Genomic DNA, 12,480 nt, shown 5'->3' on the forward strand with positions numbered 1-12,480 from the left:
CACTAGTCTGACTAGTCTACTAGTCACTAGTAGGACTGTCCCCCCCCCATCCATGACAACACTTAGCTAGGCCTCTCCTTGTCCTATCAAAGGGCAGAACGGCTGCCAAACCATTCAAGTGAGCTCACATACGTCTGTGTGCTTCAGAATGCTCGGAACATCACTCTCCTGTCAGCTCAGTACTCTGGGCTGCTTGAATGGTCTTTCTTATCCTGCAACCCTGATCAGACTCCACACTCCTTGAGGGCAAGACCATTGCTTTATCTGTCACACGGTGTCTATAATTGATCTTAAAACCCTTCTGTGTGGTTTCATTAAGCTAGCTGCAACAAGGGCACATGGTGATTAGGACTCCCCCCTCCTGGCCAGCCGCCTCAGGCAGAGGGTCTACGCTCCAGGGGGACTCTGGTAGGTGCTCTGGCTGTCCTTCTCTCTGCTCCACACCGGGCATTTGATAATTAACAGAGTAAATGTTAGAAATGCAGTTTCCTCGGTGAAAACAGAGGTATTCAAGATATGTGGTTGGTGAAAATTACTTGAGACATCTTGACCTGGAAAGGCAGGGTGAAGGGATCTAGTGAGCTCTCAGGGGCGGTGTGGTCAGGACACCTAATGGGACAGATGGCTGTGACCTCACCCAGTCCAAAGAACAAGTTGCATGAATTCTGCTGGACCTGTGTGCAAATAGTTGTTCAAAAAATGTCTATAGTGGCACCTGGGTGGCTCAGTCATTAAGCATTTGCCTTTGGCTCAGGTCATGATCCCAGGGTCCTGGGATCCAGCCGCACATCGGGCGTTCTGCTCTGCGGGGAGCCTGCTTCTCCCACTCCCACTCTCCCTGCCTGTGTTCCCTCTCTCACTGTCTCTCTATCTGTGAAATAAATAAAAATCTTTTTTTTTTTTTAAAGTGTCTACATAGGGGAATGCCTGGTTGGCTCAGTTGGCTAAGCGTCTGCCTTCAGCTCAGGTTGTAATCTCCAGGTCCTGGGATTGAACCTCATGTCAGGCTCTGAGCTCAGTGGGGAGACTGCTTCTCCCTCGCTCTCTGCTGCTCCCCCTGCTTGTGCTCTCTCTCTCTCAAATAAATAAATAAAATCTTTCTTAAAAAAATGTCTACAGGAGTGCCTGGGTGGCTCAGTGGGTTAAAGCCTCTGCCTTCGGCTCAGGTCATGACCCCAGGGTCCTGGGATCGAGTCCCGTATCAGGCTCTCTGCTCAGCGGGGAGCCTGCTTCCCCCTCTCACTCTGCCTGCCTCTCTGCCTACTTGTGATCTCTGTCTGTCAAATAAGTAAATAAAATCTTAAAAAAAAAATGTCTACATATACGGCACAATGTGGTCTGAGGCTTGCTTTCATCCAACCTGCTAACGAGGTTCGCCTTTACCTTCCTCGCAGGGGTTGCCATCCAACAAATAAACAAAAACCAACCCAGCCAAACCCTAGAGTTATGACTTAAGTCAGTTAATAGAATCTCAGTGTCCCCAGGGCACCGGATATGTCAATGCTCACCGGGCTAAGGAGGTAGTGTCATTTTCCTTTCACATTGTGGGGGTGAAGGGAGGGGGAGAGTCAGGGCCCTGAGAGGCCTCCCAGGCAAGGATCCCGATCCAGGACCTGGGTAATCATCACCCTGAGAGTTCCCCAGCTGGCTTCCGGGGCTGAAGTGCCCAGTTCACTCAGAGGCTCTGTTGGTTTCCTGGAATGAGGAAATGCTACTCGGCCTTCAGTAAGCCTTGAAACTGTGGCCACAATGAAGGTCACTGTCTGGGCCCATTATGTAGCCGGAAAAGGAGCTCTGAGCTGGGCCTTCCCTTCGAGGTCTTAAGGGACAAGATATATGAGGAAGTCTTTTGGGACCCATTACTAGCTCCCACAATTAGATCAGATTCTGGGTGTGTGGGGGGCAGGTTCGGGGGGTGAATTTCTGGCCATACTGGAAAGATTATCTTGAAGAAATGGAGCTCAGGCTATACCCCTGGATAAGCTGAACCCTGGCCCCTTCCCAGGGCTCTGTAAAGGTTGCTGGGCAGGGGCCTGTGGGGAGGAGGCCCCTGATGCCGGAGAGTCGTTACTTCTCTACCCCTAAGGATGAGAACCTTCCCTGGACTGGGCAGTGCCCACAAGGAGATGGGCTGTTGCCCTATGCACTCCCTTCCCTAAGGACTTTTCCTGGTTCCTGGGTAAGCCTGTTCCATGCTTAGGGTAGGGGGTCGGAGAGCATTCAGAAGGAAAGCAGATGGTGTGGGGAGTGCAAGCCTCTAATCTCTCCTCCTGCCCACCTTCCTTCTCCTTTTCTTTCCTTTCTCTCCCAACTTCTCCAGAGAGAATTGGGGCGGGGGAAGTTCTGGGCTTTCACACACCAGGGCAACTGTCCTAACCATGGAAAAGCTGACATTTGCAGCCTTCCAAACTCATGTTGGCAAGTCCACCCTCTAGGGCAGCCCAAACTCTACAGGGTGATTGCCAAGTTCCCGACTAAACCCCTTTCCCACCTCCCATCTCATTCTCCCTGCTCCCACCCTCTCTGTAGCCCTGCCTCACACCTTCCGAGGTCAGCCTGACCACTGCTTCAGAATTTGCCTTTTCCTTCCTTTCTCCTCACCCCAATCCACGTCCCAGGGTACATTTGTGTATTGAGAGCCATCCAGGCTAATCCTAGGAGATTTCCAATTAGTAAGAACTCCCTCAACCTTATTCTATAAACCAGGGAGCAAACTGGTCAGCTTATTATTCATCTTCCAGCTTTGCAAGCAGCTCAACATCCCAGTCAAGCAAAGAGCCATGGCCAGTTACAGCATAGCTCCCAGAGGGGTCTGAAAATTCCAGATGCTCGTGTGGGACCACAGGAGCTTTCCACTAGCAAAATTTACCTAGAGAAAACCACCCGAGTGTGTGAGGAGCCTAACAAGCAGTTTCTCCCCGCCTTTGGCCTGGGGCTCTGTGGGTCTCTCTCAGCAAACAGTTAGGCACTGCCTTAATTTACTTCCCCATCAGAGTCTTGTTTTGGAGGGAGGCCAAGCTGGTAGATAAGGAAATGGGACTATTCATCTTGTGCAAATCCATGCATGTATTTGGGAGGACAAGAGAGAAACAAGTGCCTGAAAAGTTGGGGATGTCTGGTGGGCAGGGAAGAGAAGGTGGTGAGGGAGAGCCCTTCTTTACACTTGAGACAAGTGTGGTTGAAGCAAGCCAGTCCGACTGCAGAGCCTTTCAGGTTCCTGACGCAAGAGGTGGATTTCCTGTCTGCACGGGGTCCCTCAGGATGGTAACGCACAGTCCCCGGACACAGGATAAGCCCTGCCACAGAGCTCTCATTTTCTCTGGGTGCAACTGGTTTTCTCCTCCTCTCTGGACCTCTTCCCTTGGATCTCCTAAAGCAGTCTTCCTTTGAGAGCACTGTCTTACGAGTCAGGCACATGAGGCTGACTCTCCCTGCTCTTTCACTAGCTACCTGAGCCATACAGAGTTACCTAGTCTCTTGGAGTCCCATCAGCAAAATGGGGATATAGTGTCCCCTCTGGGGGCTATTGTGAGAATAAAATGACCAAAGGATGACAAGGGTTCTCAAGCAGTGCCTGCTTGGTAAATGTACTTAGAAAAGAGCTGTCATCTTTATCCACTCTAAGCACAGCTCATGGCTGCTCTACCAAACCTCTTAAAAACAGACTAGCAGAAACGAGCGGTCGTGGTCAGGCTAGAGGCGCCATGGCCACCTCGCTCTTCCTGGACAGCACTCTCACAGAGGGACAGCACTCTCCCCTCTCCACCCCTTGCCTGGTGGGCGGCAGGACCATCTCTGGGGCATCAGAAGGGAAGCTGCTTTGGAGCCCTGGCTTCCTTAGGCACTTAGGGGATTCTGCTGTTGATGGTGACCTGAGCTCATCCCACCTGGGATTCACCAGGAATGGCTGGGAGTTGATGGCAACTTAATCTGGGAGAACGTGCCTGTGAGTTTAAGAGGAGGTCATGACCCACCAACCCAGAATCAGTCTACCTTCGGACCTTCTCAGGAGGAACCACATGCCACAGAGAATGAAAACCAGACACAGACAATAAGGGATTATTTTAAAAGCAGAACATCCAACCTGACATGGTAGAGGGAGACACCTGTGCCCAAGTCAAGGACCACAGACCTTCCTGCCTTCTCTTAGTGAACCCTGGGGTGGGGTGAGGGGGCAGTCTCAAGGCTGACCTGCTCCTTCCCCTGGGGCCCTTTGGGCGGTACAGTTCCCTCTGATCACACTGGCCTCAGCCCTTCAGAACACCCAGGGCCCAAGTGCCCTGGGTCACTTCTTCTGAGTTAGGGATTGCTTCCTTGGGGCAGGACCTTGATGTCACTGTGCCTGAAGTAGGTTGGAGGGGATAGGGTGGCCTTAGAGACGACAAACAGTCTGGGAATAGACCTGGAGGGACTGAGTGGGGCTCCTCCCTCTCAGTGTACCCCAAATCTCCATCAAGATCTTAGCCATGGAAGGGGACAGCAAGGATGTGGGAGAGAGTCCAGCAGGCTGTCCCATTCCCCATGAGACAAGTGAGCCCCCAGGGACGGTGAGGCAGGATCTCGCTCTCCTGAGCGAGGGTTGCGGGGTGTTCACTCCAGGGTGCGTTGGGATCCGTGCTCGCCAGCCACTCCCCCCCCCCACCCCGTCCCCCGCCCCACCAGACTGCTCTCTGCCTGTGCCTGCTCTAGGGAGCTGCGACCCCAAGCCCCCTCCCCTGCAGCCGCCTTTGGGCCACAGCCGCACCACCCTCAGCGGGGCACCCAGCTCCAACCCCAGTCCTGGGAACGTCTCGCCCCGGTCGCGAACCCACCTTCCGAGGCGCTCCAAGGCCCTTTCCAAGGGAGTCACCTAGCCCCAGCCTTCTTCTCGGGACGTGGGCTCCGGGCGCCGCAGCCTCTGGCTCCGGCCTCTGGGCTGAGCTGGCTTCTGCCTCCCTTTCTCTCTGCTCCCGTGAATTCTCAGCACTATTCTTTTTTTTAAGGGACTTTTTTTTTTTTTTTTTTTTTTTTTTTTTGCGTTGCGTCAGGGCGGTTGCCTGGCGACGGCGGAGCTATTCCACCCTGAGCGGTTTCAGTCCGGTCTCCGCCAGCCTCTCATTCAAGCCTGTCTACCGGCCGCTCCCGGGACCTGGGACCTGGGACCTCGGGGTCCAGCCGACGGGCAGCCGGGTCCTAAAGCCCCCTAGTTGCTCTTTCCCACCAGGACCCGAACCGGAGCCGCCGCCCAGCCACAAGGAGAAGCAAATCACACACATTTGCCAAATCCTAGACGAAACCAAACCCAAATATCCCCTTTTTAAAAAATTTTATTAAATCCAAACCAAAGCAGTCTCCCCCACCCCCAAGCATGGCAACGTGGCTTTGCCACTGTCAGCAATTTGTCTGCATGGAGGGGGAAAAGAACGACCTTGCAGCGCGTGTGCGCGAGCCCAGATCCGACACCCCATTCACAGGGGGCTTGAGTTCAAATTTGCAGCAGCTCGTCCCATTACGGAGTGCCTAATATATGCCCCACCATCCCAGCGCCTCTGCAGGGAGATGTGGGCATTTTCAGCTTACAGATGAGGAAACTGAGGTTCAGAGAGACTCCGCAGAAACCAGAGGTTAAGTGGAAACAGACTTTTTCCAGATCTGTCTCCCAGAGGAGCTGGGAGTGCTTCACAGGGGCCTGCCCCCAGAGCATGTGTTTTCCCCACAAATCACGGGATGCCTTCCCCGCATGGACTTCTCTGTGCTGTGTCAACCACTGGAGATAGTTACATTAAAAGGTCCAGTCCGTGCTGTACCAGCGCCTACAGCTGCAGGAACCTACAAGTCATCCTGGACCCAGCCAGGGCTGCCCTCTCCTGGCCTTCAGCCTCAGTCCTGCCTGGACACCCAGGACTCCGGTCCAGAGCTCAAGGGCTCCACTTTCTCCTGGAACCTCTGACCCCAGGGGTGATTACTGGAAGTTCACTTCATTTTTAGGGCAGCCTGGGACATGGCCAAGATCCTTTCCTAAGACACTTGAGGTTGGCAGGATCCTTTGAAATGATCTAATCTGCCATCCTGACAACAACAGGGAGCGAGGGTGGGTGCAGAGCAGGTGTTGTTTTCCGGATGAGCAGATGTACGCAGTGAGCTGTGGGACTGCGAAGTGACTTGTCCCGGTTCAGAGGGCAGCTCTAGTAGACTGAGCCCCTTGTGCTGCCCCCTGGTGCCCTGTCCCTCACCGCAACTCCCCGTCTGGGGCCTGTCCCACTTCCTTCCTTTCTGCCTTCACTAGGATGTCTGCCCAGGGACTTTGTCTAAGGAGACATCCTGCTAATGTGAGCACCTCTTTTTGCTAACAGGTTAATGTTTCTAGCTCACAAGTGTACTTCAATGGGGATTTCTTTGAAAAAAATAATCACATTATTGACTCAAACTTGATTCTGGAAATATCGATCCAATCCTTCCACTTCTTCCCATCCCCTCTGCCACGACCCTGGCCCAAGTCACTGTCAGCCTGCCCCAGCTCCAGCACAGCCTCTTCCGGTCCGTGTTGCACCCACTCTTGCCCCTGCCCCTGAGCCAGTGACTCTCCCACAGCCAGAGCACTCTTCAAAATGGAAATCAGATCTTGGCTGCTCCCTGCTTAAAGCCCTCCAACAGCTCCCGTTCCTCCCAAGATAAGAAACCAGCATGGCCCATCAGGCCTGCGTGGTCTGGCTCTGCCCATCCCTTGGATTCCACCTTGCGTTGCTGCTCTGCTTTCCACACCGTCATTCTTCTGGGTCCTTCTCTACTCCTGCTCCTTCCTTCCACATGGGGCTGGCCACATTTCTGTCTCCTGAGGGAACCCCAGGTTATATATCCTCATAGTACTACCTATCTCTCCTTCCTGGACCAGCTGTAATTTTTATCTTCATTTGTGAAGTTATGTGATTGATTAATATCTGTCTCCCTCTAAGGCTGTCAGCTGAGTGGGACAGGAGCCATGTTTGCAGGCAGAGGGGCTTGGTCCAGATTCAGGGACTCAGGCTTTTCTTGGGCGGGGTGTACCTGGACACAGGGGCCTGTGCTGAATTCTGAGTATTTGCCCTCCTTTGGTCCAGTGTGTTCTGGTCCCAGTGTGGAAAGTGCTCCAATGTCTTCTTCCTGGAGATTTCCCACCCCATCTGGAAACGCCTCCTATAACCTTTACCCCCCTAACCCCTCACTTGGCATGAGGTTCCTGTTTTGCTTTCTGAAGAGTGCACTGTCTTCTGTCTTCACGTGGACAGGCCGGGGCAGGGATCGGGTCTTACTCTGAGCCTCCCATTCAGCCTGGCATATGCCTGGGCAGGAGGGTGGTCGGCGATGAAAGACTGGGAGAGTCAGAGAGGAAGGTGAAGAAGAGGAGAAGGAACCAAGTTTCTGCTGGAACAGTCTCAGCCTAATATCTAACCCTACACTGCGATCAAATGAGTTATGTTTAGACCTCTAGCATAGGGCAGTATGTAGTCCTACAAATATTTTCAAAAAATATTTGATGATGTAGGAAAATGCTACTGATTTCATGCCAAGTAAATAGGGCAGGGATACCAAACATCTATGTAAACAAGACATTATGAAAGCTTTAATTCTAATATCTAATGTCTAATTTTTTTATATGTGGTAAAAAAAAGATTAGGAGGGTATATGCATATATGAGCTGCAGTTATCTCTGGGTGGTAGACTAGCAGGATTTAAAAACCTTCTATAGACTTGCATTAATTTTCTGTGTTTCCTACAGTGACTAGTTTTTGTGAGTAGCAACATCAGGAAACACCACTACAAACTAAAACTGGCCTTGTGTTTGGGGTACCTGTGTCACCTACTTTCTACAGCCTTTTATGCCTTTTATGGGGGCTGCTGTGAGGTCTGGCTGGAGTCTGGTGATGGGTGAGGATCCCCATGGCCCAGAGTGGTGGGGCCATCTGGGGGCTCTTCCCCGCAGTTGGCCGTGTGGACCAGGGAACACTGGGCCAAACCTGCAGGAGTAAGTAGGACAGCACACTGGTGCTAGGGCTGCCTTTTGGGTCGGTCCAGTTGTCCAATTTGACTTTCCAGGGGCAAGACATGATGATCTAGGAGATGGCCGTCCCGGGTGTCAGGAGCATGTTAGTGAGCGCGAATGCTAGCCGACAGCAGCCTCACTGACGTGAGCCCAGCTCTTGACGGGTGACAGAGTGGGTTCCTTTCTAGCAGTCCTAAGAGGAGTGGGACAATGTCTTTTTTGTTCCTACAGAAATTCTGTAGGGGTCAAGAAACATTCTCCCTCCTAGCTCTAAGGGTGCCACACCTGGAGAGGTTAGGGGACTTACTCTGAGTCACACAGCTAGTAGTGTCAGGGCTCCCAGAACTGTCGGACCCAGAGTCTAGGGCACAGCCTGTTCCTGCCCTCTGATCCTACAGTCCCTGTGAGCAACGGGCCAGGCAGCCTCAGTGACCACAATGTGCTCGACCCATGCATGGCAGGCAGGGATGACCTCGTCAAAGATTAGAGCAAAGATTTGAAGGAGATGAGGGACCTGGCAGACTCTGGTAAGGCCTCTCCTTCCTCCCAAGGCGAGCACAGGATACCCAGCTCAACCCTCCCACATGGCAAACCTTTATCAAAATTCATCTCATTTGTGCCCACTGGCGTTTCTAAGCTACTCAAGGGCAAACTCCATTGTCTAAGGCTCCTGAGTATCCCTCAATGGTGATTCAGGTTTGGTCCCCATTCACTGAATGAGAGAAGGAAGGAAGAAATTTCTGTTTGGCCTGATTGTATGGTGGTGACACCCTCTCCTGCCCCAGGGAGCAATTAGGACTTGTAGTCCTGGGCCAGAGTCCGCTAGCTCCCACCTGCTGCCTTTAGGGGAGACTGTTCCATCAGGGGGCCCAGTGTGTCAAGAGGATCCAGGAAGTGTTGGTCATTTGGCACCGATCTCGCAACAGTAATGGCTCTCTTCTGCTCTTATCTCTCAGAAGGGGTTAATTCAGGCTGAACACAGAAGGGAGACCGGGGTTGGGGGTAGCGTCCCCTCTTATAGGGACCTCATTAGTTCAAAGAGCATTTGTGAGCGGCTCACTCTGTCACCGGGTGCTAGGCATTGGGGCGTGATGCCTGCAGCTGCTGAGTGCAGGGAGTTAATTAACAAAGCATTGACCTTAGAACTGGAGTGAGGGAGGCAATGGGTGCCCTCTAAGCCCAGATGAGGAGGATAAGTGGGAGCTGGTTAGGAGAGGTTTGGGGGAGGCCTGAGGTAGAGGGCAGAAGAGGGACTAGTGTGTGCAGGACCGAAATGCACTTGAGCAGACTACAAGAGGGTATGATGGGCCCACATTAGGCCCCTGGACATGGTCCAGAAGGCAGGGAGTTAAGAAGGGAGTGTGTCATGGCTTTCATATCTCAGAGAGGCCTAGTGGATGTGGGGGTCAGACAGGAAGCAGGGTGGCCACTAAAGAGATTGTTTCCATTTTACTGGGGGTGAGAGGCCATAGAAGTCCAGCCCCATGGCAGGGAGAAGCTCACAGCATTTCCCGGGTGAGGATGGGTGATGGGGGAAGTAGCATGGTGAAGGGGGACAGCAGGTGTCTGGAGGCAGGCAGACTCAGGTCCAAGTCCTAGCTCTTCTGGTTGCTGGTTGGTGTATGCCTGTAAAAAGTCACTTGAGTTTTCTGAGCTGCAATTACTTCATCTATAAAATGGAAATCCTTTAATAATACTGTCCTTATAATGGGGAAGAGGACCTGCCTTGGATTCCACACTTCCATTTATTTATTTATGTATTTAAAAAGATTTTATTTATTTATTTGAGAGAGAGTGAGTTGAGCATAAGTTGGGGAGGAGCAGAGGGAGAGGGAGAAGCAGCCTTCCCGCTGAGCAGGACCCCGCTGCGAGGCTCAACCCCAGGACTCCAGGATCATGACCTGAGCCAAAGGCAGACACTTAACTAGCTGAGCCACCCAGGCACCCTGGATCCCACACTTTACAGACCCTTGCTCTGGGCCTCCTTCCGGTAAGGTGGCCATGCCTACTCAAGGTCCACACCTTCCCTTCTACTCCAAGCTGTAAGTATCCAGGACCCAGGAATTTCCTGCCCTCATTTTGGCCTGTGCAGTCCTCTTTCCTGGTCTACGGAATGTGGGAGAGGGTTAGGGTGTCCCCCTGCTTTGGCATAAGGGTCCTCATGTAATAAGAGAAAAAGGGAGGGTGGTGGGTGGGACTGAGGCCTTCCTCCTCCTGTCCTTCCTTGTTCCAGGAATTCACAGGTACAGAATTAGAATCTGCCTTTGAGGTTATAAAGATGTATTTGTCAAGGCAGGAGGAAAGAACAAATATTGTCCAACAGTTTGTTAGCCTGGTTTGTAACTCTCAAATATTTAGACACACGACATGGGGGCCTCCATTTATCCATTTGCCTTGGACCTCTCTGGCATTAGTGGTGGGCCCGATTACAGGCCGGCTGGCTGGCTTGTTGACTCTGAGACGCCCAGCATGCCGCGCGCCGCAGGCAAACGTGAGCGACTGCTCTCTGGGTCACTCTCTTCCCCATAATGGAGTCACAGTGTCTTCTGCAGAGTTTGTCCTTTTGACTTGTGGAGACACCTAAGAATCATGATCTAGAAGACGCTGCTGAGAATATTTCTAGGCCCAGCACTGGCACGTCTTAGTGACGATGGGAAGGAAGCCACCCTGGGCATGTATAGCATTTGAAGGAAACCAGAAATGACTCCACTAATGAAGCCAGTGAAGCAGCCCTGATGGGCAAGGGAAAGCCTTCTAGATTCTTCTAAGTATTATCTCCCCCAACGAGCCTGGTTCCTTTGAATGATGGAAAGAACTCTGGATAGGAACCAGGAGATTCAGACTTCGGTGTTGGATTTGTAACCATGTAGACATTTGTCAAATTACTTTACCCCCACCCCCTGCCTTGGATGGTTTCCTTCTCACCAAAATGAGGGCTTCAAGCTCTGGCGTCTTCGGACCCACGATTCCATGATACTCCCCACCATCTGTCATGCTGGGCAGTGGCAGGGGGCAGGGCCAGAAACTGCAAAGCGGGAGGGTCTGGCAGATACCCCATGTCTGGGCCAGCAAGGGGTCCAAACCAGCTAGACAAAGGCCGGGACCAGAGTTAGCAGGTGAGGCACTCATGAACAGCCGCGTCTCCGTATCCTAGAGGAGAGTCTGCTTGTTCTCTGCCCTGCTTTAAACTGGTGGGGGACTGGGTGGGTGATGAGGTGGTCACAGAGCCACGGGCAGAATGAAGATGTCTAGGACCTACCATAGGACTCTGTCCCCTCAGGAAGGGAGCACATGGATACCCGGCTGCTTCATAAACTGAACGGTGCGCCTAGTGGCCAAGCCAACAGCTATTCCTAATGACTTCATTCTTTTCATTTCCACCAGCCAATGTGTGATGGTACCAGCAGCCAGGAGTGCGTGTCAGGAGGAGACATTGTTGCCCTCAGATGACAGGTTGGACTTAAACATTCTGTCATGAAGAAAACCTAGACCATATGCATGGGCTTTCCAGGCAGATCCAGAGCTGCTCACGGAAGGGAACAGAGTGCTGGTCATTGGTCACAGAGCACTGGGGAGGGATTCTAGGGAAAGTTGGTCTGTGGATCTTCATATTCAGCCCCTTTCTGGGAATTCTAGCCAGAGGACGGAACTCCTTACCTGGAGACATAAACCCCCTTATAAGTAACTGCTTTCCTAACATCAGCTCAAACCAACTGCCCCCACAGGTGCTAAAGCAAGTGGGATATATGCCTTCTTTTCTGCCCCATCCTGACTGGTGAGGTTGAAAGGAGGTATATTGTGGTGCATGGTTCAGGCTTTGGGGACCCTGGTCCTCGTCCTGGCTCTGTCACTTGTTGTTGGTCTGCTTAGGGCCAATATTTAACCCTTCAGAGGCTCAGTTCCTCCTCTAACATTGAGGGTACCAGTATCTTCCACCGTGGGTTATCTCAAAGATTAGACTTAATACCTATCAAATGTCTGCCATAATGTTTGGCAGAGAGTAATCACCCAAGAAACAATGTCTCTTCTGTTGTCTGTGCGCCAACTGATACTTCGATCTTGTACTAGCTGAAATGAGGCGTGCCTGTTGCTCTTTCTAGTCTAACGCACAGCGTGAGCAAATGTTAAGCAATCAAGCTGGCAGTCCTCCCAAATATCTTAGCTGCCTTGTTTGTCTTCTTTGAACATGAGGTAGCTCTGTTTGGAATCTGACATCAGGAAAACAGGATGAAGCACAGGGCAGGCAAACATGCCTCCTGGCTGGGCCACGCCCAGACTCAGAACACCTTCTGGTGGGAGATGAGGCAAGCCACCTCAGCAGGGTCAGCTGTCATTCTACCAACTAGCATCTCATGACCAGGACTGTTCCTGGTTCACAGAGAGAACCGGATGGGAGACAGAGAGAGGGAATAGAGGCAGGCACACAGAGATGGGCTTCCTTACTGAACTCCGGGCTGGGAGAAACAAAGGTGCGATTGACA

General features: G+C 52.2%; 1 protein-coding gene across 2 annotated transcripts in view; it reads right to left on the reverse strand.

The window, feature by feature from the left end:
- The window catches only part of FAM167A (family with sequence similarity 167 member A), a 39,854-nt gene extending 34,770 nt beyond the window's left edge, over positions 1-5,084 (reverse strand). Inside the window, exon 1 of one of the 2 annotated variants that reach the window (XM_032855743.1) lies at positions 4,812-5,084. The gene's annotated coding sequence lies outside the window, so the exon portion shown is untranslated. Of the gene's footprint in view, positions 1-3,993; positions 4,019-4,811 lie in introns of those variants that run through there. The other variant, XM_032855744.1, reaches the window with a different exon arrangement.
- Between the last annotated feature and the right edge of the window lie 7,396 nt (positions 5,085-12,480).

Source organism: Lontra canadensis, unplaced genomic scaffold, assembly GCF_010015895.1.
Source record: "Lontra canadensis isolate GAN:19392208 unplaced genomic scaffold, GSC_riverotter_1.0 scaffold10, whole genome shotgun sequence".
Taxonomy (NCBI): domain Eukaryota; kingdom Metazoa; phylum Chordata; class Mammalia; order Carnivora; family Mustelidae; genus Lontra; species Lontra canadensis.